General features: G+C 41.5%; 1 protein-coding gene across 11 annotated transcripts in view; it reads left to right on the top strand.

Annotated features, from left to right (window-relative positions):
* The window catches only part of ptprsa (protein tyrosine phosphatase receptor type Sa), a 232428-nt gene that overhangs the window by 1084 nt on the left and 210233 nt on the right, over positions 1-21111 (top strand). The gene's annotated exons all lie outside the window — the stretch shown is intronic.

Here is a 21111-nt window from a genome sequence, read left to right as displayed (position 1 = left end):
TGTGTGTGTGTGTGTGTGTGTGTGTGTGTGTGTGTGTGTGTGGTGGGAGGGGGTTCTCCATCTAGCAAGTGCATCTCCACAGGGGGGTGTTTCATTGACCAAGTCAATCGTGACAGGCGTTTCGTTAGAATCCGGCTATATAGACATGCCCACAGACCAGGACACATCCAGCTCTTCTCGTAGGCATCGACCGTAAAAATGTTATTTTCGATCATTTCTGTCCCCTGTATCTCTTTCCCCTTTCTCTCTGTGGATCTCTTGTTTGATCAGTATTCAAGCCTGACCTGTAAGTGTTGGACTTTGAGAGCGGCGTTTGGTCTGCGCCCCTGGACGGGCTTTTGCTTTTGCGCATCACGTTGCCTCTGGCTTGTAGAACGTATTTGGGCTCGTTTCGAGGTGCGTCGCTTGAGCTTTCCACAGAGCCACCGAGGTGGAGTCAGCACAGCAATGACACTGACTTTGTCTAATTGCCAGTAACGTCCTTGCTGAAGCTGGAAACTCCGAAACGATTGGAATTTGCTCCCGTCTGTAGATCATGTCGCTCCCGTTGACATTTGACGTAAAATACCTTGTGTTTAGCCTCTGAAGACATATCTAAAAATTTAAAAAGCTGGCTTTACACACACACACACACACACACACACACACACACACACACACACACACACACACACACACACACACACATATTATATATATGACATAAACAGTCACCGGGACACGGACTACAAACTGAGTAACCATTTTTTAAGTTTTATAAGATTTGGATTATTCCTCTCATAGTTTAATATTTTTGTAAAAGCAAAGCAAACACATCATGTATCATTCGGATTCATTCTTTTTATTATTCATGAGAGCAAGGATAGTCTTTTTAGGCGATTTCTTATTTCTAACAGCATTTTTTTTTAATTTCTAATAGCATATTTTTATTTGGAGCTTGGTTTTGCCATATTTGCCACAAAACAATTTAGTCTATCATTTTCACGAAGTTGTGCATTTCCCATCTTGTTCCATCTCTTTGTTTCGATCGCAATGAGCGCATCGCGGGTCAGCAAAGCTCATTAAAGCCAGAGGAGAGAACAATATCTCGCCCGCGCCCGGGTTGTTAAAAGAAAATGGCTTTATTCATTTTTCTCTGTACCAGTGGTAACTTAGTTATAGCTTTTTTATGGTGCCTGGAAATGGCTCACAGGCTCGCGGTGCTATGTAATGTAATCAAATTTATGATGTTGCTGTGTATTACAATTCCCTGTTATGCTCCGTCACATGAGAAATTTGGAGTGACTCCCGCCCCCTCGCCCCATCCTCCACACGGGCAAAACACAATGCCCAGAAACATCAGAACAAGTCAGGTTAACAGCCACCAGTGGGCTGAAGAAGAAGAAGCACGCACCCCTCGCCCCCCACTTAAAATAGCCCACGATACTTCCTAAATTATATTCTGACTTATGCTACCACACATTTATTCAAGCAACAAACCACGTGCCTCTCGAGTTTTACATTTTTCACATTTTATGCACATTTCTTTTCCAGTAACAGTCAAAAGTTTGATTTCTGCAAGGAAGATTTAGAAATATGCAGAGCTGATTTCGTAATGATGAAACAAATAATGTGATGCAGCTTAGCACACAGAGCAAGACATGCACACATACAGATTTGTATTCCCTCATCTTTTTTTTAGGCAGAACAGCACCCTTGGGATTCATTTGGCTATTATTTGTATGATTTTAATATTTCAGTCTAATTTCTAATTCAGATCCATCTTTTAGAAAGATGTGTCGCTATGTTTCTGTCCTCCTCTTAATATTAAGATGCAGTGGTACCCAATGATCACTAATGCAGAGTACAGTCTTTCCTGTCTGACAGGCCTGTGGAAGAACAGCCTTTCATACTTAATTGGAGAACACATTTTATGCAGTTCTTCAGCATCCAATGTGTGTTCATGGAGCAGTCAAATACCCATGTTAGACATGCAAAAGAGGTCATTCTAACAGATCAAGGATCAAAGATTTGGATAAAGTCAGTGAGGACTGTTCTTTAACAAATAATATTGTTGCTGGATGTCTTGATACTCCTCTTGTTCAAGATCAGGTGGCTGAGGTGCAAGGTGAAACCCTCATTGACACAACCAGTGAGACCAGTGAGTGCAGAGCATTAAAGATGTTGTAATAGAAGAGTATGTTAGCTTAATATTCAGGCTCTATGAATGCATGAAATATGTAATAGGATGGCATGCTAGCATCCGTTGTTTGCTCCTGCTGAAATATGCTTCAGATATGCTTGCCTGTCGCCAGCTGTACAGTCAAGATACTTTCAGGCACACAAGTGAGGCCACGGCTGTTAAAAATCACCACTGGACTTGCAAATATATGAGCGACAGACAAGCACCTACAGACTCACGCACATAAACATATGATTTTATTACAAGATGAGCCATATTCTGCAGTTTCATCAAAAGCCACCAAACCAAAATTTTTGGTCACGCTATTAACGCAAGTGAAATGAAAATGAATGTGGAGGGCTGGTAGAGCTATTTATGGAAACTCAGATGCTGTAAAGTAACACCAGAAAGAAAAGAGAGAGAAGAAAATATTAAATCATAGGCACCCTTCATGGAGCGTTTCGTCCATGTGCACTGAGGCAGTCTAATTACCAGGAGAGTGCTTGTTAGTTGTCACCTCCAGATAAACAATGGGCTGTTTTTTTCCTCCTCCCCACCCCCCCTCCTGCCCCCGCCTGTGGCAGAGTTTGAAATTCTAGGTAACAAAATGTCAGCTTCAGTGTCCATTCGCCTTCATCTCTGCATCTCTGTAAATAAACCAAAGTAATTTAAATGCATGTTAATAGCGTAAAACACGATTGACATCTAGAACCAAACAACTGCTGACATGCCACTCCAGAAGTGATTAACTTATTAATAGAAAAACTTGGGAAGGATAGAATAATGTGACAGCGCATTTTGGAATCAGCCTTGTGTTTCAACTGTGCCCTATTGTACAGTAAATCTTGTCAGAAAGCATATGGTCCTGAAATATGCTAATGAGTTCTGGAATATTCTAACAGCAAAGAAAGAAATGTCCTTGCATCCTCTGAATTTGTCATTTCAAACAGCTGAGATATAAGCTCTTTAGAGAAAGTTGACTGTCAGAATGGGGGCAAAATGCACTATTCAAAACGTTTCCATGAACATTCTGACCTGGTTTGAGCCTACCATTGGGCTTGACACTTTAATGGCTTTGATATGTATGCATTTTCCCAGCACAGCTAACATGTCAAGCAGGAAGATGTTGTCTGATCCTGGAATAATTGAAATGTTATCCTTCATTCCAAGTAAGGAAAGGAATCACTTGTGAGGGATGGGGTTAAAAGCCTCTGGGCTTTCCCCTTCTTGTCTAATGTGTTAGGCTTAATCTAAAAAAAAAAAAAACAAACAGATTACTTCGTAAAGCAGGGTCTTTTCACGTCACAAACCCAGTCAAATAATGTGTAAAGATTATTGTGACCAGAGGAAGTATGTTGTACTAGTTTTGCATTTTGCTTCAGTATGGTTTCATTATGCTGTTTAATTTCACTGGTAAGAATTATGCCAAAATATATCATCATGAGACATACCGCCTTTGTGGTATGGATGTGTTATATTACCTATAGTTTCATGTATTTTCAACAAAACAAACACAGGTGCTGTAGCTAAGTTGACACCAAAAAATGCTGAAATCACTTATACCACTGATATCTGTGGCCATGGAAGGGGCTAACACAATAATTCCCTCTCATTCACAGATGCAGTCATATGAAAAAGTCCAATTTTCTTACCCAACTTTCCCTGTAATGCTAAGTGACGTCTGATTCTCAAACCTGATGGAATATAGAGTGGTTCTCAAAAGGCATCATGACAGAACTGGCATTGCACCAGCACCCTACCAACATCATTAAAGCAGTATGTCAAGCATCACACTTTAAAACAGGTCGTTAAAGATGACTACAGTGGTAATCTGTAGTCTTAGAAAACCCAAGCTCGTGGGGGGGGGGCTCCAAGCACTCTAAAGATGCTACATGCTCATTGCTAACTCACGTAAACACCTGTAGAAGGAATTAGTCCATTCATTTTTCGTGTGGGGTTCACAAAGGTAATGGGATTGTATATAATGCACAACTGAGATTTCCTGAGAACTAAGTAAAAAATGAACAGAAATGTTGCTTTATTCGTCTCTTTTAACCAATAAAAATTCTCAGATACACAACTTACAAAACATCGATGGCTGTGAGCTTGGCAGGATGTTTTCAGGAAATCAGACAATTAGGAAACCTCTCACTGGATACATGTACATGTCCTTTGGGAAAACAATTTTCCTCCCGGGGGCTGTGTCTCTTGAAGGTCACAGCAGCATTTCACCTCCCCACTTGTCTTGCCCATAACTACACCACTGGGTATCGCTGGATGCTTCCTGCCAAGCTAGTGAGGGGAAGCTGATGTTGGTATGGGTCAGTGAGGCTGATGCATTGTGACAACAGCAAGAATAATAAAACACTGTCTCGCCTGTTTACTGCTCGCCAGCATTATAGTCAAAGGATTGACAAAGAATGAGTGATTCATATCCTTTGTGGATAGTCATTTATGTTTGATTCAGAGTTGTAATGTAACACACCGGTTGTGGTACCTTTGGGGCGTGGTGTAGTCATCACCGGGAGTAGGTGGATGGCTGAAGATGCTTGTGAGGTGAGGAAGGAGATAGAGAGCATGTCACACAATAGCAGGGCTGAATGAAGACAGAGAGAGGATAGCACTGGTGGTGGCCTTGTACATTTCATCTGGAGGCCCTAATAAAACCCTCACAGGCCGGCATTGATCTCTCCCAGAATAATCCATTTAGACTGAGCGTGCCTGGCCATGTGGGGCCTCTTCAATTATTTATGGGAGAATGCTGTGCAAGCTTCCGTTGGGATGCAACAATGTGCCCTGGGAAACCTGTGAACTGCAGATTGCTGGAGAGCAGGGGAGACACTACATTTGGAAGGAGGAGAAATGGCAGATGGAAAAAGAGAACCAGCTGGAGAGAGATATGAGGGACAGGGGGAGAAAAGGTGGACAAAAGAAAACATGGAGGGAAGGTGAAAAAACTGCAAATTTGAGAAGGAAGGAGATGACAGAGAGAAAAAAAAAGAAAGAACAGAGAAGCAGTAATGGCAAGGTGCCGGTGATGAAAACAGAGGAAAAGACAAAGAAGAAGAAAAGTCTGCAGGGTTAAGTTTAAGAATACAGCCTTTAAAAAGACAAAGGAGGAGGAGCGATGGGTGAAAATGGAGGATAGAGGAAAAGCAAGGGTGGGTGCAAAAAAAAATATATGTAAGGAAATTAAAGAAAGGAGATGAAAAAGGGATATGGACGAAATGATGAGGTGGGCAATGAGGGGCAGAACATACTGAGTAGTAGTGGGAGAAACTGGTACAGATGATGGAAAGCACAAAATAAAAGTCAAACAAGAGTTAAAAGTAAAATAATGGGCAGGGAATAAAAGTAGGTACGAAAAGACAGGGGGAGGAAGGGAGGGGGAGGAATGGGGTAAGGAAGCATCAGAGGTAGAATTATAGATGAGAAAGGGTAGAAGAGTTGACAGGAAATGAGGCAGGAATAGATGGATAGGAAGAAGGTGGAGGATGGGACCTTTAAAGCAAGTCATGAACATCTATTGATCATGGAAGAATTATGGTTGCTATTGTGCTAAGTGGAGACATGCCAGCTTGACTGGCTGTACAGTTGATCATTATTCCTGCTGCAGTCACCTTTTGTGCTGTGTTGTAAAAAAAACCCATGGCATTCTTGCATTTAGTGTTGTGTTTTAATGAAAAGTTTATTCAAATCTTTTGGAAGATTATTTAATCAAAGTGACTTTCACCGTGTCACCACAGGTTTTTCAGGGTGATTTGGTCATACATCTAAGGTTAATCTAACGTTGTATGATAGTTCTTTTCATACCAGGCTACTTATCCTAAACTTCCTGCTGCACAGTGTATTTTGTGCAATTAGCTGTCCACAGGCCTCTCAGAAATCCAGACAGATTTATCTCACCTATAATTCCCAGCATCCTATTAGGTTTTCCGTCCAGTGCCTTCTGCCAAATCCAGATTTATGATTCTGCAAAAGACAACTAAAATGGAAACTTTTGTCTGTATGGTTGAAAGATTATGTCTAACACATTCTGAGATGGTATATCTTTGCTTCACAGTGTCTCTAACCCTAGTGACCTCTTGATAAAAAGCTATTTTAGAATTTAGAACATTAGACGGTGCGGTAGTGTCGCATCACAAAAAGCTCCTGGGTTCATATTCAACGTGGGGCTTCACTGTGTCGAGTTGGCATGTTTTTTTTTTGTCTGTCTGGATTCCCTCCTGGTACTCTCACAGTCTAAAGACATGGGGCATAGGCTAAGGCTAATTACTGATTCTAAACTTCCTGTATGTGTGAATAGTAGCCTGTCTTTATGTATTAGTCCTGCAACAGAATGATGACTTGTCTGGAACGAACCCTGCCTCTTGCCCTGTGACAGCTGGGATAGGCCCCGACCCCTCCGGTGCCCAGAAGAGGACGGATGGAAGCTATTTTAGCAAAATGTTCACACTTTTCTATTTTCTGCCATGGTACAACTACCATATTAATTCATTAAGAACAGTTGTGCCATCTGTCCTTAAATGATCTGCAATCCACATTAATCTTAGATTAATATAGCTGGCATTTAATTTTTTGATTATATCAAGTCATTAGTGTACTACATTACAAACTCTCAGTGGCAACACAAAGGCGAAGGGACTTCTTCAAATGATTTAAACTGTTAGTGTAGTACTAATTGAGCAGACATGCAGTGGCAATGGGGGGAAAAGAACTGTGTAGTGGCTATTACATAGGCTATGTCAAACTGCTTAATCAGATTTGCTAAACGGTGTGGCGGTGTAGCTATTAACTAAAGATAGCAAGTTTCTCTTTAATTAGTAGGATCCCATTTCCCACCCCTCTTCCTCCTCCCAAGCAGCCACCCAGAATTTATTGTGTGTCCGCAGACATTGATTATCGGATTCTAGTAATTGTTTTGTCTCCGCTTGATTAACAAACCTATGTTTTCTCCAGAGGCTATGTTCAATAGCAGGCATTAATGGCAGGTCTCTGGCACAACTGTGAATGCTAACGAGATGTTTACGATGATTGCAACGGAAATGCATGAAGACTTCCACAGGGGGAAGAAAATGTTTCCTTATTTTCTCAGGTTTAAAGAACAGCAAAGTTTAGTAAAAGATTTCGGACACAAATGTTTGAGTTTGATTGGTCCCTCCGGTTGATGGTGCTTTGTGTTTTTTGTGATTCCAGTCCAGCACACAGGCAAGATGATAGATCTGCAGATGGCTGTATGAACCTTGGCATTGTTGGCACGTCAGGAATTTGAGCAGTCTGCCTCGTTTTTGATCTTCTCCTTTTTTGAGAGAGGTTGAGGTGAGAAGCAGAGTGCATTCCAGCTGCTGAGGAATAGGCATGTAATGAGAAAGAGGCAGAGGGGTGATGGAGAGCTTTTGGGGGAGCTTCGGGTCATGCTAAGGGGCTTGAAGAATTCAAGGGTGTAAGGTTTGGATGTAAGCACACTAGTGTACTCAGATTATATATATCTGAGTATATATATATATATTTGTAAGCCCTGTTACAAGTAAGACCTTTACCTTTTATCTGATGCCTTTCAAAGGTACCTGCCATTCTCTGTCTACCACTACCACAACACCATGACTGGTCTTTGACTCGTATTTCAGAAGAATGCACTTAGAAAAATCGAGATTATTTCTTTTCATATATCAAAATGTACAAGAAACATTTATGTGAGCATGCTGTTACTTCGAAATAATAAATTGGCTGTCCTATTCAACATCCAGGAGGAATTTGGATCACTTATGCAACATTTGTGAATGAAATGATCCAAAGACACCAACTGTACAATCTTATGGCCGTGTTTCAGTATAACACTACTGCACAGTGTGGGCGCCAGCATAGAACTTTCCTGTCAAAGACCTGAAAGTGACTCAGCCTGCAGTAATATTGAGCTGGAATGCACAACCCTGTTGCAATCTAATAAGTTTCATTGATACCTGTAGTGACACATTCTTACAAAGCAACCCGTTTAGTGCAATAACCAGTGCAGTTTTCATTCTTTTGTTGCCCTCCCAGTAATGCAGCATGCTGCACTGAACCACCTGGATGTAATTCTATTTTTCCTGGCTTCTCATCAATTAATTCTATTACATTTCAGTTGGTTTAGCTACACATGTCTACCTGCATTTTAGATCATTTTGTAGTTTTTTATTTTTTTATTTTCTAAATGACCCCACAATTTTCCTGTTTCCAAGTTGATGAAATTAAATGTATTTGTAAGAAAATGAAGAAATGACAACTGATGAATGCAGTCAGTGGGACTTTTATGCTGGCTTCCCCTGTGACAATCACCTTTAGGCCTCAATCTGCTGCTTGAGTTGTCCGTCGGTTTGTACTGTTAGCTCAAACCAGCTGCTGAAGCAAGAACAGGATGCTGCGGGAGACGAGGAATGAGCTCTACTTAAAAGTAATTTATATTTACTGTCGTTTTGTTGGGTGAAGAGGAAGTGACAAATGCGAGCTTGTTGTTTATGAGGCTTGGCTAAGTGCTGGCAGGGCTGCTTTTCTCTGAGGTAGTTGGCTCTGTGTTTAATTCATGTCCTTGGGAGGTGCATTGCTTTGTGGTGTAGTGTGTGGCAGGCGAGCTAATGAGAGGTGAACCTATCTGCTTCTTATTCTCCATCTGCCTCCCTCGCACTTTGCCCCTGCTTTCTCCCACTTCTTGCCCCTGTCTCTCCTGCTTTTCTGTCCTCAGTCTCTGTTTTGACCTTTTTTCTGCTTTCAACCCCGTCCTCACAGCGCCTTTCGTTTTCTGTTACTTTGAGCCGTCGTGGAAAACTTGTACACAAAATTTCCTTGAAATTACCCCCTAGCTTGCTGTGCTTATGTGGATGTGAAACATGGAAATGGAGCATACTCCTTGTCATCACTTCCTGTCAAATAAATCATTCAGACCTTTGACAAAACCCCAAATAGGACTGCCAATTTTCAAAGCTGTCCCGTTCATCACTTTGATTCATCTTCTCAGAGATGGAAACCCCCACCTACCAGCCATCACCACATACTCACACACACAATCTCCCTTCAGTCCTCCACGATCACACATTTACAGTCAGAGAGTTAGCTGGAGAGGCTACCCTGCATTCAGTTTTCAAAGGAGAAGCAGTTCAGTGCAGCACCAGTGGATGTGGGCTCTAAAGCACCCTGAAAGAAAGACAGGAGAACGACAGGGGTGAGCTGAAATGTTGACCTCTTTGTCACCTCAGCTCAGCTACATCCACTTTCTTCTCCTCTTTCTCCTGTGTACCTTGTAAGGTGCTGTTTTAATTGACATGAAGAAAAAAGCTCTAGTTATCTGGCTGCCTGCTCCTGTTTCATGTCACAACTTTTTTTCCCCCCTTCCTTGTTCCTTGTCCATCATTCCTCTTCTCTGTGTCTTTGCTTCTTAGGCTTTCCCTTCTTTTTATCTGTATTTTTTTGTTTCTTTCTCTCTGCCTCTTCCTTTCTGTGCCTGTCTTCCTTCAGCACAGAAACACAACGTTCCCCACTGATTGCCTGTGTTGTTTCCCTCCTCTTCTTTCCTCCTTGTCTGGTTATTTACATCTCCCTGCCTCACACCAGCCTACTCAACTTGTCTCTCTGTTCTCAGCTCTGACTTGAAATCTTTATGTAATTGCTTCTTAAATTTTGAAATGAGGGTATCAGCTCGGCTGCATAGATTCGGTTTGGAAAACAAAACAATGGCACATGTAGCGGTGATATCTATGCTAGTTCCAGCACAGATGTAATATTAAATCAGTAGACAGTAAACATGGAGGGGGGCTGTAATCAAGATAATGTGTCAAAATATCGGCTCAAATAAGTGCACAGAGGACTTGCAAGGTGTGTGCCATGCTGTGACACTTGGTGGTGGCTGTAGCCACCACCTGTATTCAGGTGGCAGAGCAGGTCAGCCACTAATCAGAAGGTCGGTGGTTCGATCCCAGGCTGCCTCCTGGCTGCATGCCAAGTATCCTTGGGCAAGATACCAACCCCATGTTTGCCTACTGGTGGTGGTCAGAGGGCCCGGTGGCGCCAGTGTCCGGCAGCTTCGCCTCTGTCAGTGCGCCCCAGGGCACCTGTGGCTACAACGTAGCTTGCCATTGCCAGTGTGTGAATGACTGAATGTAGTGTAAAGCGCTATACAAATGCAGGCAATTTACCATTCTACAAGGACTTTGGTTCCAGCTCTTCCTCCATGATTGAGCTGTCTATATTTCCATCTGGCATCACCTGCCAGTGGTAAACTTTCTCCTTCCATCCGCTGCTTTTCAGTGCATGACGAGTTTTGTTTGACTGACACTTCTGTACGTTCTTCCAATGTTCGGTGTAGTCAGCCCGGAAAATGAAAGAAATCCATTTTCACTTAGATCTGTAAAGATAACAGCCCATCTCTCAATACTATGTATTTTCATCCATTTCATGATGGACTCGTGAACAGCTGAATATCATCCTTGCCTCCTGGACAGACAGTAACTGTTCTTTGTTATTGAAACTACCTTTGGGTCACGACGAGTCAGTGATATTTCAGAGTTTTTCAAAGATGGGTTTTGTTGAGTCCTACAAGCAACATATTTTTGAGTTTATGATCAGGTCCACACCGAGATGTGTATATGTGTCTGTATTAGCAGAGAGCAGTTATCCATTTTTAAACTGATCTTCAAAAGTGCACATCAATTCAATCCTTGTATTGCAATTACTGCAAAACCTACACACACCCAAGATATTTACAATATATGCATAATACAAAAAAGCATTGATAAAACCTGTATAGATGTCAACTAGCTTAATTTGGTATTATTCTTCTGCAGTTCGTATGCTCCTTTCTGTAGATCACTTCCAAAAATAGCCCTTACGTGCGTAGCCTGTGATGGGACTTTCTATACTCCTGGGTCAAATGCCATTCCCTTTTTACACTGATCGTCACCTGTTATGTATTTTTCATAGCTCTGAGTGTCTGTCTTTTTTTTCATCCTGTATTCCCTTTTGCCCCTCTCCTCCCTAAGACTGGCTTGTCCTGTCACTCCAAGGTGGGCCTTCAAACTCTGGCGCATTTTTTCACAGCCGCCCTTTGTTTTCATCTATTGTTCTTAAAAGCGATTATGACCATCAGACAGGGCCATTAAATATTTAGTGGAGCTCAGGCTGCTGCGTTCCCTGGCTTCACAGGAACACGCACCACAGATGTTCAAAGTGTCTCTCTGTAGGAAGGCGGTGCACAAATACTTTGAGGGGCAGTCACTCCATTAAATAAAAGCTGCTTTTTGGACATAGAGTATGTGTAGATCTTGTGTGATTCAGTGGCAGTGCTTAGTGTTTCTTTGTCCTTTCGGTAGTGACACACACATATTTGCCTTTGTGTTTGTGTGTGCCTGTCTCTGTTTGTTTAAGTCACTGTGTTTTGCATTCACTCCTATACTCATTTATTTGCCTTCTGTCTTTGTCTGTTTTTGGTGCCTGTCCCGCACATTATTTTGCTTTTCAATATTAGAAAATGTATATATAACCCAATCCTCGTTTTCCACTGCAGAAAGAAACAGAATGACAAGTTGCTTGAGAGAAAAAATAAATAAACTCCTCTGCTATTGATTTAACTAAAAACGTGGATTCACCAATTGCCTCTCCTGTTACTGCTACATTTAATACTGAAGTCCAAATCTGAGAAACTGCACTCTGGTGCAATACTCTATAACTATAGGAGAGAATTTTGTCCATCCCTGCTGCTTTCCACCCATCATCTTCCTTTCTGTTTGGAGTAAATCAGGTAAAGCTAAGGTTTTTCCACACTCTGTGATATGTATGCATGATATGTTTTGTGTTTCTTTTTAATATAATTTCAGTTGTGGATTATGGGTAAGCAAAAATCATGCTCACTGTTGTTGGTTTTTTTTGTAATTGCAAAATATTAAACTGAAAATATTTAATTCATCAAGGCTTACAGGTTGAAAAGCTGCAACATTCATTGTTGAAGCCATCGTGCCCTTGAAGCATAACGGAGCTTTGTTGTCTTGGCTGTTATTATTCAGAAGGATTTCAACTGAGAGAGCAGCCAGGAGTTCAGTGTCTTGCTCAAGGATGTTTTGGCTGTTCTAAAAATGAAAAGTGATGTGCCAGTTATGAGACGTCCAACCACAAGTCCATCCTGCCAGTTTATAATCTTATATTTACTGCAAGTCATGATGATGAAAAAATGTTTTGCCCTACTAGATATTATGTCTCATATTGCGTCTAATAATATGGCGCTGTCTGCTTACACCGAAGCTTCATTTTCTATAAACAAGTTAAGTGAGAAACACTCACTCTGTAGTGATTGTCTCATGGCTCCATATCTTCCTCCTGTAAGCTAAAGATGTACAGGTTAATGGAGTGAGAAACTCCTTCTGTCTGCATGTTTGTTTTGTCCTGCTCAGAAAACTTTCGGGAATTCTCCATCATCTTAGTATAACAGACAGCATAAACCATTAGGAGTCCAGTTCACCTGTTTGGTGCAAATGAAAGTGAGAATATTTGCAGTGGAGAGGCACAGTCCTCACAATGAGAATAGTTTTGCCAGGTGGTGGCCACAATCCATTGCTTTCTCCTCATCCGTCCTTTTTGCTACTGTCCTCGCCCCTCCTGGCATGAGGTGGTACCCTATTCAGGTTGCACAGGTAGTCCAGCTCTTCCTAAATGGCACATCCATATGTGCCACGGGAAGATGGCTTGATGTGTCTACCTGCACAGTCTAAATACAATACAATACAATACAATAGAATTTTATTTATATAGCACATTTAAAAACAAGGTGTATGCCAAAGTGCTTCACAGAAACCAAATAAGAGCAATAATAAGTACAAGTAAATAAAATAATATAAGTACAAATAGAATATACTAACAGGTGGGAGACTTAACTAACCAGTGATACCAGGCATAGTACGCATGAGGCAAAAGGCTGAAGGTTTAAACATAAAAACATCAATAAAAGCAAAAAATATAAGTTACAGTACAGCTAAAAATGCAGGGTCTAGGAGGCAGGGAAGGCAAGGCTAAATAAATACGTTTTTAATCGAGATTTAAAAGATTGAATTGAATCAGACGCGCAGATAGCTTGAGGAAGATTATTCCAGAGGTAGGGTGCAACAGAGGCGAATGCACGGTCACCTCTGGTCTTAAGGCGGGATCTAGTTCGCACCAGGAGCATTTGGCCTGCTGATCTAAGCGCTCTCCTAGGGGGTATAAAAGCTGAGGAGATCCTTAAGATAGCTGGGCGCGGTGTTATTTATGATTTTAAAAGTGAGCAATAAGATTTTAAAATCGGAGATGGGAGAGAACTGGAGTAATAGACTTAAACCTACCAGTTTCGGTTAAGAGACGCGAAGCAGCGTTTTGAACGAGCTGCAGTTTGTGAATAAGGGCAGAATGGAGATAAATAACACTGAGATGATCCCAGGAATTGGGCCATTACATGAACAGAGCTGGGCAGGGCAATTTAAAGGCATTAACCAATCAGCAAGACCAGAATCTGCTCCTTTGTGCAAGAAGGCATGATTCCTGACAGGGCCCCACAAACTGAACTCTAGCAGTCTTTTTAAATGCAGCTCAATTGGAGTTTGCCTGAGAACATCAGAACTGGCATGTCCACCATTGGCACCCTGTTCTCTTCATATTTGACAGTAGGTCACACTGAGTGCATGTGACAGATGTGAAAGTGTCTGGAGACACCGTGGCAAACGTTAAGATGCCTGCAACATTATCCAGCATGACCAGTTAGTCAGTGGGTCGGTGCAGCATATCCTTAGAGTGTCACACAGACCTTAACGTGCTGTTGTGTACTGGGCTAAAATCCTCCTCCCATCAGACCTTATGCTGGGGCAGTGTGGACTGGGTTGCTTGTGGAGCAGGACAATGAGGTCTCATGTGGCGTGGCGAGGTAGTACATGGGACATATTGGTGCATCTGAAGCCACTATAGCTCATTGATGCCCTGATCCAGGTCTGAGAGGAGATCACCCAGCGCTCCATCTATTGTCTTACCAGGAGCATGCCCAGACATTTTCAGGCGTGCATGCAGGTACATGGGGGTCATAAACATTATGGCCACATCATGATTCAAGTTGGATCAGCTTGTGATTTCAGTTTTTTAGTCCAGGCCTCAAAGTGCTGAAATAACAGATTCCATCCCTCTCAGATGTTTTAGTTACAGCAGTGTGTCTCTCCCTGTTTAAATGCTCATTCACTGCTGAGGTGTCACCTCCAAGAAAATGAGAGCATTTTGTTTTTCAGCTCACCACATACTAGGTCAGGACCTCTGGACGTGACATTGTATTTTACCCTCAAAAGTCTAAAAGGTTGTATTTTAACAAATACCAGGATCTTTGCCCAAAAGGAATCAGTCAGGGTTGTTTCTAAAACCTAATCCAGTAGCAGCTGAAACTGAAAAGTCTAAAACTAGCAGTCCAAGACAAGACACAAGCAACGGTCCTCTGGGTGAACAAATTTATATTTTTACCACCCCAACTGCGCTCTAAAGCAGACTTGTTTTCATTTTTTATGCCTCCTTATCCACAAAGATGCAATTCTAGAGCTCTACCTGTATATTAAAAAGTGACACAAACGGAGTACCCAGTGCATTAAAATGAGACTGTGTGGACAAACTGAACAAATCCACAAGAGTTTAAAACATGAATACTCCTCATTCTGTTGAAGGTGGATAAAGGAACTCAAAAACACACCTAGTGCAGCTTTGAATCTCTGTAGAAGATTAAATCACTGGTTAAGGCAGACTTTGGGTGCAGCTAAGAGGTGTATTTCAAAGACGCTGAAGAGCCTATTCATACTTATCCACGAGTGAGTTATGTTAATTGATGAAAGTCCTTGGTTTTAATGGCCATGTAGTAGCTGGTATTGAGAAGAAAGTGACAAGCTGTGATATGTGCTTGTATGGGCCAGCCAGCTAAACCTCTCTTTCTTCCTCCCTTTTTGCCTAATGGTTGATAATGAAGAGGGCATCTTTACAGAAATGACATGCGCATGTCCTTTACTGGGAACAGACGCACGCATAAAGGCTGGGCTGACTGCCCTTCAGAATACTGGACCTGACATTAATCTTTAAATGACTGTTGCTTCTTCCCTAAGACTTTCAATCCATTAGTGGCCACATCTTGAGATGGAGGAAGATTGCCAAAGAGCCAAAGACAGAGAGCGGGCATCTGTGTGTATGTGTAAGTATGTGTTGCGGATGTGTTGCGGATGTAGAATGGTGGAGAGAGTGCAATGGAAAGGATGATGTCAATGATAATGGAGGATGAGGACAGGGAATCAAAGAGAGACAGAGACTGGCTTAGGCCACGATGAGGTATGCAGAGATATTGTGTGATAAAACAAGTAAGACAGAGAGGGTACACATCTTCAAAAAAAAAAAAAAACTTGTCATGTCAGCAATCATATTCCTCCATTGATGCCACACTGGCACACCCTGTTCCCCCATCCTACACTCACACACAGGGATTAAACTGAGATTCGGCATCAAGGTGTGGTTTTTATTTTTATTTTTTTTGTCTTGTTTTGACAGAACAGAATCAATAGATACTGAATTACAAAGGCAAGTTAATGTTTCATGTTAACATGTGATCCCAGTCTTGCTTCTGTCTCCAACATTTCCATTATTGCACACTGAATTGCGCCTCTCGCCTCGCCTTTTTTCATGCCATTGTTCCCTTACTTACCTCCTCCTGTCATTTCACATGTCCCTTTCACACAGTCATTCCATATATCACTCTGTTTCTTGTTTTGTCCACACTTCTTATTCTGTTCGGTCTTCCCTTCAGTTCAGATCCTTCCTCACATCTCACCTTATTTTTTTCTTTGCCTTGACCTTCTTTTATTCTTTTTTCTAATTGTACTCTCTCCCCGCTATTTTCCGATTCTAACTATATGGCTACTGCAATTACAACTTTTCTACCCAGCCCTTTTTCCCTTTCCTCCTTTTTATGTCCCTTACCTTTCATCCTCCCCACACCCAGCTTACTCTCTCCTTCCTTTCTTCCATTCTCTCTGCTCAACCCTCTTCTTTTCCCCATATCCTCTTGTCCCCTCATCTCCCTCCCACTGCTTCTCTAGCAGTGAGCTATAGTGACTCTGACATCATTACCCTTGTTGTGACAGGTTTCATTTGTACCCTGTGGACCTATACATCAGCCTGACTGATAGTCCAGGGCCTGGGGCCAACAGAGCCCCACCCAGACTGGGACAGAGTAACAGACAGAACGATCCTAAAACCACTTCAACCTGCGTACCACTGGATTTTTTTCCATTACTTGTTCTTATATGTCAAATTCAATACCAGTTCATAACACGCCCCCAAAACATCAGCCTGTCTGAAATAACAATCCCTGTGCTGGAATAAAATAAACACATTTCAAGGGGAAAAATGCACACTCACACTCTTTGATTGACAAATGATCTCTGGAAATTGCTATACGGGAAAACTAACGAGAGCTTAGAAACAAATGGAAGTCATTAAATATTCCATTTAGTAGGACTTTGCACAATTTGCATGTGTCCTTTGAATTAATCACAAAAAACCCTGTTTTGATAGTTTTGTTTAAACATATGATGAGTCTTGAAATGTCATTGTACTGATTTGTATTGCGTCCGAAGGAGCTTCAAGGTTGTCTCAACAATTTGTATGAACCCGCAAAGGCAGAAGTTTTCCAGACCTATGACTTAGTCAATTGATTACAGCTCGTTATATGTATAATGATGTATAAATATGTCAATATAGATAATGAATATTTACTTTTACACAAATAAAATTTCAATATAATTTAAGACAGTTATAAATGACTGCCTCTCACTTCAGTATTTATGCAGTTAATGTTTGTTTGGGGGTTAAGTGACGTGCATAAAACATCTAACCTGTGTTTTATAGTCAGTGAAGCCTTAACAAGACCTTTCAGAGATTTTCCTACATAAAAAAGACAAAAAATGCATACTGCTAATAGACTGCAGGTACAAAAATTAAGCAATCACTCATTTAAATTTTAAATAATCCATAATCCAAATGATTTGTCCTGTTCTTTCATACTGCTCAGCACCATTACCAAAGTGTGTGAGGTATTCCAGTCAGCACAACGTCATATCCATCTCTACAGCCTCACAAATGCAGCCAATACATTAACAATACCTTCAGACTGCTCGCAGTCCCATTGATCTGTGGTCATATTAATGTGTGGCTTATGAGCTCGACAGCATCCTTTGTGGCCAGACAAAAAATGAATCCACTTGAGTGTGGCGCGTTTAATGGCCGACCTCCACTGTTCTTTCACAATGGAACAGATCCCCGTTGTGTTCATTAGGTTGTGCAAAGTAGAAAGCTTGGAAAAGGACTGCTATGAAAGATCTTCATTTTACAAGCACCTGACCCCCCATGAGTGTAGCGTGCTGAAGGAATGGGATTGTGAGAGAAGTTTGAATATAAAATGAAGTGCAACATAATAGTTTTACATAACAGGACTAAATTTTTGACTTTGAGCCCTATTGGCCTGTTACAAAAAGCACCAAATAAGCATCTTTTGAATAATAAATCCTATTGCCACCTCTTGAATTACAGATAGTCATGTTCCACATAAGCACTTTTGAAATTAAGCCCTTCATGTGATTTTTTCTCTGTGTAGATTGTCAGTCATCCAGGTCATGGCAGTCTTAAACAATCTTTTCAAGCACTCAAGACTTTGCATGTAAATCAGTGGGAGCAATCACATATGGTCATTATCTGTTGATGAGTTATCCCACGGTTTGGTGATTTTTTTTTTCTAGCTGTGTGCAGCCATTGTGTTGGCTCAGCAAGAGCATTTATAAATAAGGGCTAGCTGTCTCACTGTAGTCAATACCCCTCCATTCACCGTGGAGGTTAGCCAAGAACAGAGTTGAGCTCAGGCATTTTTCATGTACTATCCTCTAGAATATAGCCTTTTTGTGATGTGTGTATGTGTGCATGTTTCTGCTTGTGTCCAAGCACCTGTGTAGGAAGCTATGTGTGCAACGCATTTTTGTGCGAGACACAACTTAGTTGTACGTGTTGCTGAAGAAAAAAGACTGACCACACAGAAGGCACATTAATCATCCCGTGTTTCTCTCTTTTCCCACTGCCTCGTGTACTCGGAGTTGAGGCCTGATGGATGGTTTGACTCTCGCTTTAGATTCCAAGGGAGAGACTGTAGCCTATCGACAGGTCAGAGATCCCTTGGGGAGTCCCTAGCTTACCCTACAGCCCATACGTCTCTTGAAACTTATGTGTGGCTTCTCATGTATTTATTCCATACATTGTAGATGTGTTCTCCCTGACTTAAAACTGGAGTGGGAAAGTGACTGTGCAAATGTCAGCCCTGTTACATGATTTTTGACTGCCAAGAAGAGTAAATGGCTGGGAAATATTCACTGGTGTTAGAGCAGAAAGACTGAATTCATTATAAATTGACATCATTTACAGAAAAATAATTTTCCACTGACCATTTCATGTGGGCATTGGTGAGTTCACCATCTATCTTACCCATTTATACGATGTACTTCAAAGTACTTCATGTTATTCATAACGTAGTATCAGCATTAATTGCTTTGTTTTTTTTTTTTGTTTTTTAGGAGGTTGCCATTTAAATGCATTTTATCCTATCATTTACTACTTTTGTGTTCTGTTTTCAAGGCTAGAACAAGAAGCTAATATAAAATAAGTGAAGCACTAAGCTGACAATTAAAGAGAAGATACAGGCTAGCATGACTCCCGTTTGCCACCTCCTGTGGATCACTTAAATCACCCGTTGCTCCTTGATAGCTGATGAATAATAATGCCAAATCAATATTAGGTCTCCTGTATTCTGAAGTGAGAGAAAGGAATAAGGAGAAGGGATGGGACTAAACCATAACATAATTAATTTTGGTGTTTTTTTGTTTGTTTGTTGTTGTTTTTGGGGTTTTTTTGGATTGTTTTGAGAGGCAAACAGAAAATGCAAACAGAGGGGAAAACAAACAGGAAGCTCTTAGTTTTCCAGCGGTAGCTAGTACCTCAATAAAGAGACAGGAAATAGGAAAAGAATCCACACAGAGACGTGACTGCAGCGTGCCTCTCCTGTTTTCTTTCCCTCTATGGCTGTCTCCTTCTTTGTCTTGTGTGTCAGTAACTCCGTGTTGTCATTCACCTAACCTTGGTGGCAGAGTGGAAGGTTTCTTGGCGCCTGCCAGTTGTTCTTGGCACAGAAACGCAAGGGAATAAACCTCAGCACTTTGATGATGAGGCGCTTAGCAGATGTCTGATGTACAGCTTGACGAAGCTTCGATTTCCCAAGGACACAGTAACTCCTCGATATGTGACAGGATGTGCATGTTTATGTGTAAGTGCAATGAATCAGGCTTTGAAATTACAAATCAGAGCGAGTATTTGGCTTCCTTTCAAACATATTGTTGTGTACCACCCCGTGAGTCTGATATTTACAGTAGAATTGTGCACTACCTTCATTGTATAGGCAAATGGATGTTGACAGATGCTTGTGTCAAGCAGACTAAGACAATTGGTGGTGACAGCCTGGGTCGACGTGTCCTGAGAGCCGACAAACGTCCGTCTAGATTTCCAGGTGCGGAAGAGTTTTACCCCTGGGATGTTTCAGCCTTGAACATAATGAAGCATGTCTAGTGACAAGGTGGATGGACTCCTTCAAAATATATCTGAAACAAGGTTAGAATGTGGATAACATAGCAAGGAAAAGAGGTTATTTCCAACCTCAACCAAAAAGTTTATAAGCAAAACCCTCACGCAACATATTATTGTTCCAGAATTAATTTTATGAGCCAAAATACATTTTTACTGTGTATCATTGTGTCATAATGCATGCTGTAACAGCAAGTTTAATTCAGTCTCCCTGAAACATGCATTCAAGCACTATTTTCATCTGGCTCGCTGTGCATTTTGGAGTATTTGGCAAACCTCTTGCGCAGGTTCAGTGGCTCATTCCTCCATTGATCTTTTATTGGGTTACGGTTAGTTGTGGTTGCTGGTTCAAGTGGGTCAGAGCAAGGGGTTAACAAATATTTTGATTGCCTTCACTATCTAGCATGACACTCTATAAGGATCACATCAGTGTATCCTATCAGGTATGAGGTGGCAAGTATGCAAAATGCCTGACAGCCTCTTATGCAGCCATTCACACTGTGACTCAGGATGCAAATTGTTCAGGCTCTCAAACCCCAGCCAAACGTTTAAGCACCCCCACCCCACCCCTTCCCCAAACAACTGGGGGTTTGTGGTGGTGAGGTGAGGCATAGGAGCACTTGCAGAAGTAAACAAGTGTACAAAACAGACATACAAAAGCATCTATCCACACAGAGACCTGGCTCGCGCTCAAGGTCAGGCAATATCGGCAAATGGTAAGATAAAAGCAGAGCATTACTTGAAGCCATGTTGCAGTCTGAGATAACATCTCATTCAGTGGTACATAAAAGACAAATGCGTCTATGGGTTTAGTTAAGCCCAGCCAGTGCTGGATTTTTGGGTCAATACAGATTTTAGAGATTAAAAAAATCTTATATATGTAGCCTCTATGTATTTATTTATATCGGTGCTTTTTATGAGAGCCTGTCTTCTTTCATGATATTGAGACAAATTGCAGTATGGCCATGAAAGCTACTCTGCTGATTAACTCTTCGCGGATGGCTTTTTATCTGTTGGCATTTGATGTACGACATCTTTGTAAGGGCTACGGTCGAATGCAATCACAGGGCCTTTCATTGCAGGGGTCCCTTCAGATTGCCTGCTAGTTCTCAAGGGAGGCCATCCCTCAGAAAATATTGACTGTTGGACAGTGAGCGCCTGTGTGTATTAGAGGGGCTGCTTTAGAGAGAAATTGCAAATGCCTTTGTGTGTGTGTGTGTGTGTGTGTGTGTGTGTGTGCCCAAGGCAGAGGGAGATGAGGCCAAACACAT

The sequence above is a fragment of the Haplochromis burtoni genome, unplaced genomic scaffold (assembly GCF_018398535.1).
Source record: "Haplochromis burtoni strain Fernald_Lab_line unplaced genomic scaffold, NCSU_Asbu1 Contig_5, whole genome shotgun sequence".
NCBI classification, from domain to species: domain Eukaryota; kingdom Metazoa; phylum Chordata; class Actinopteri; order Cichliformes; family Cichlidae; genus Haplochromis; species Haplochromis burtoni.
This window is presented reverse-complemented; position numbering and strand designations above follow the sequence as displayed.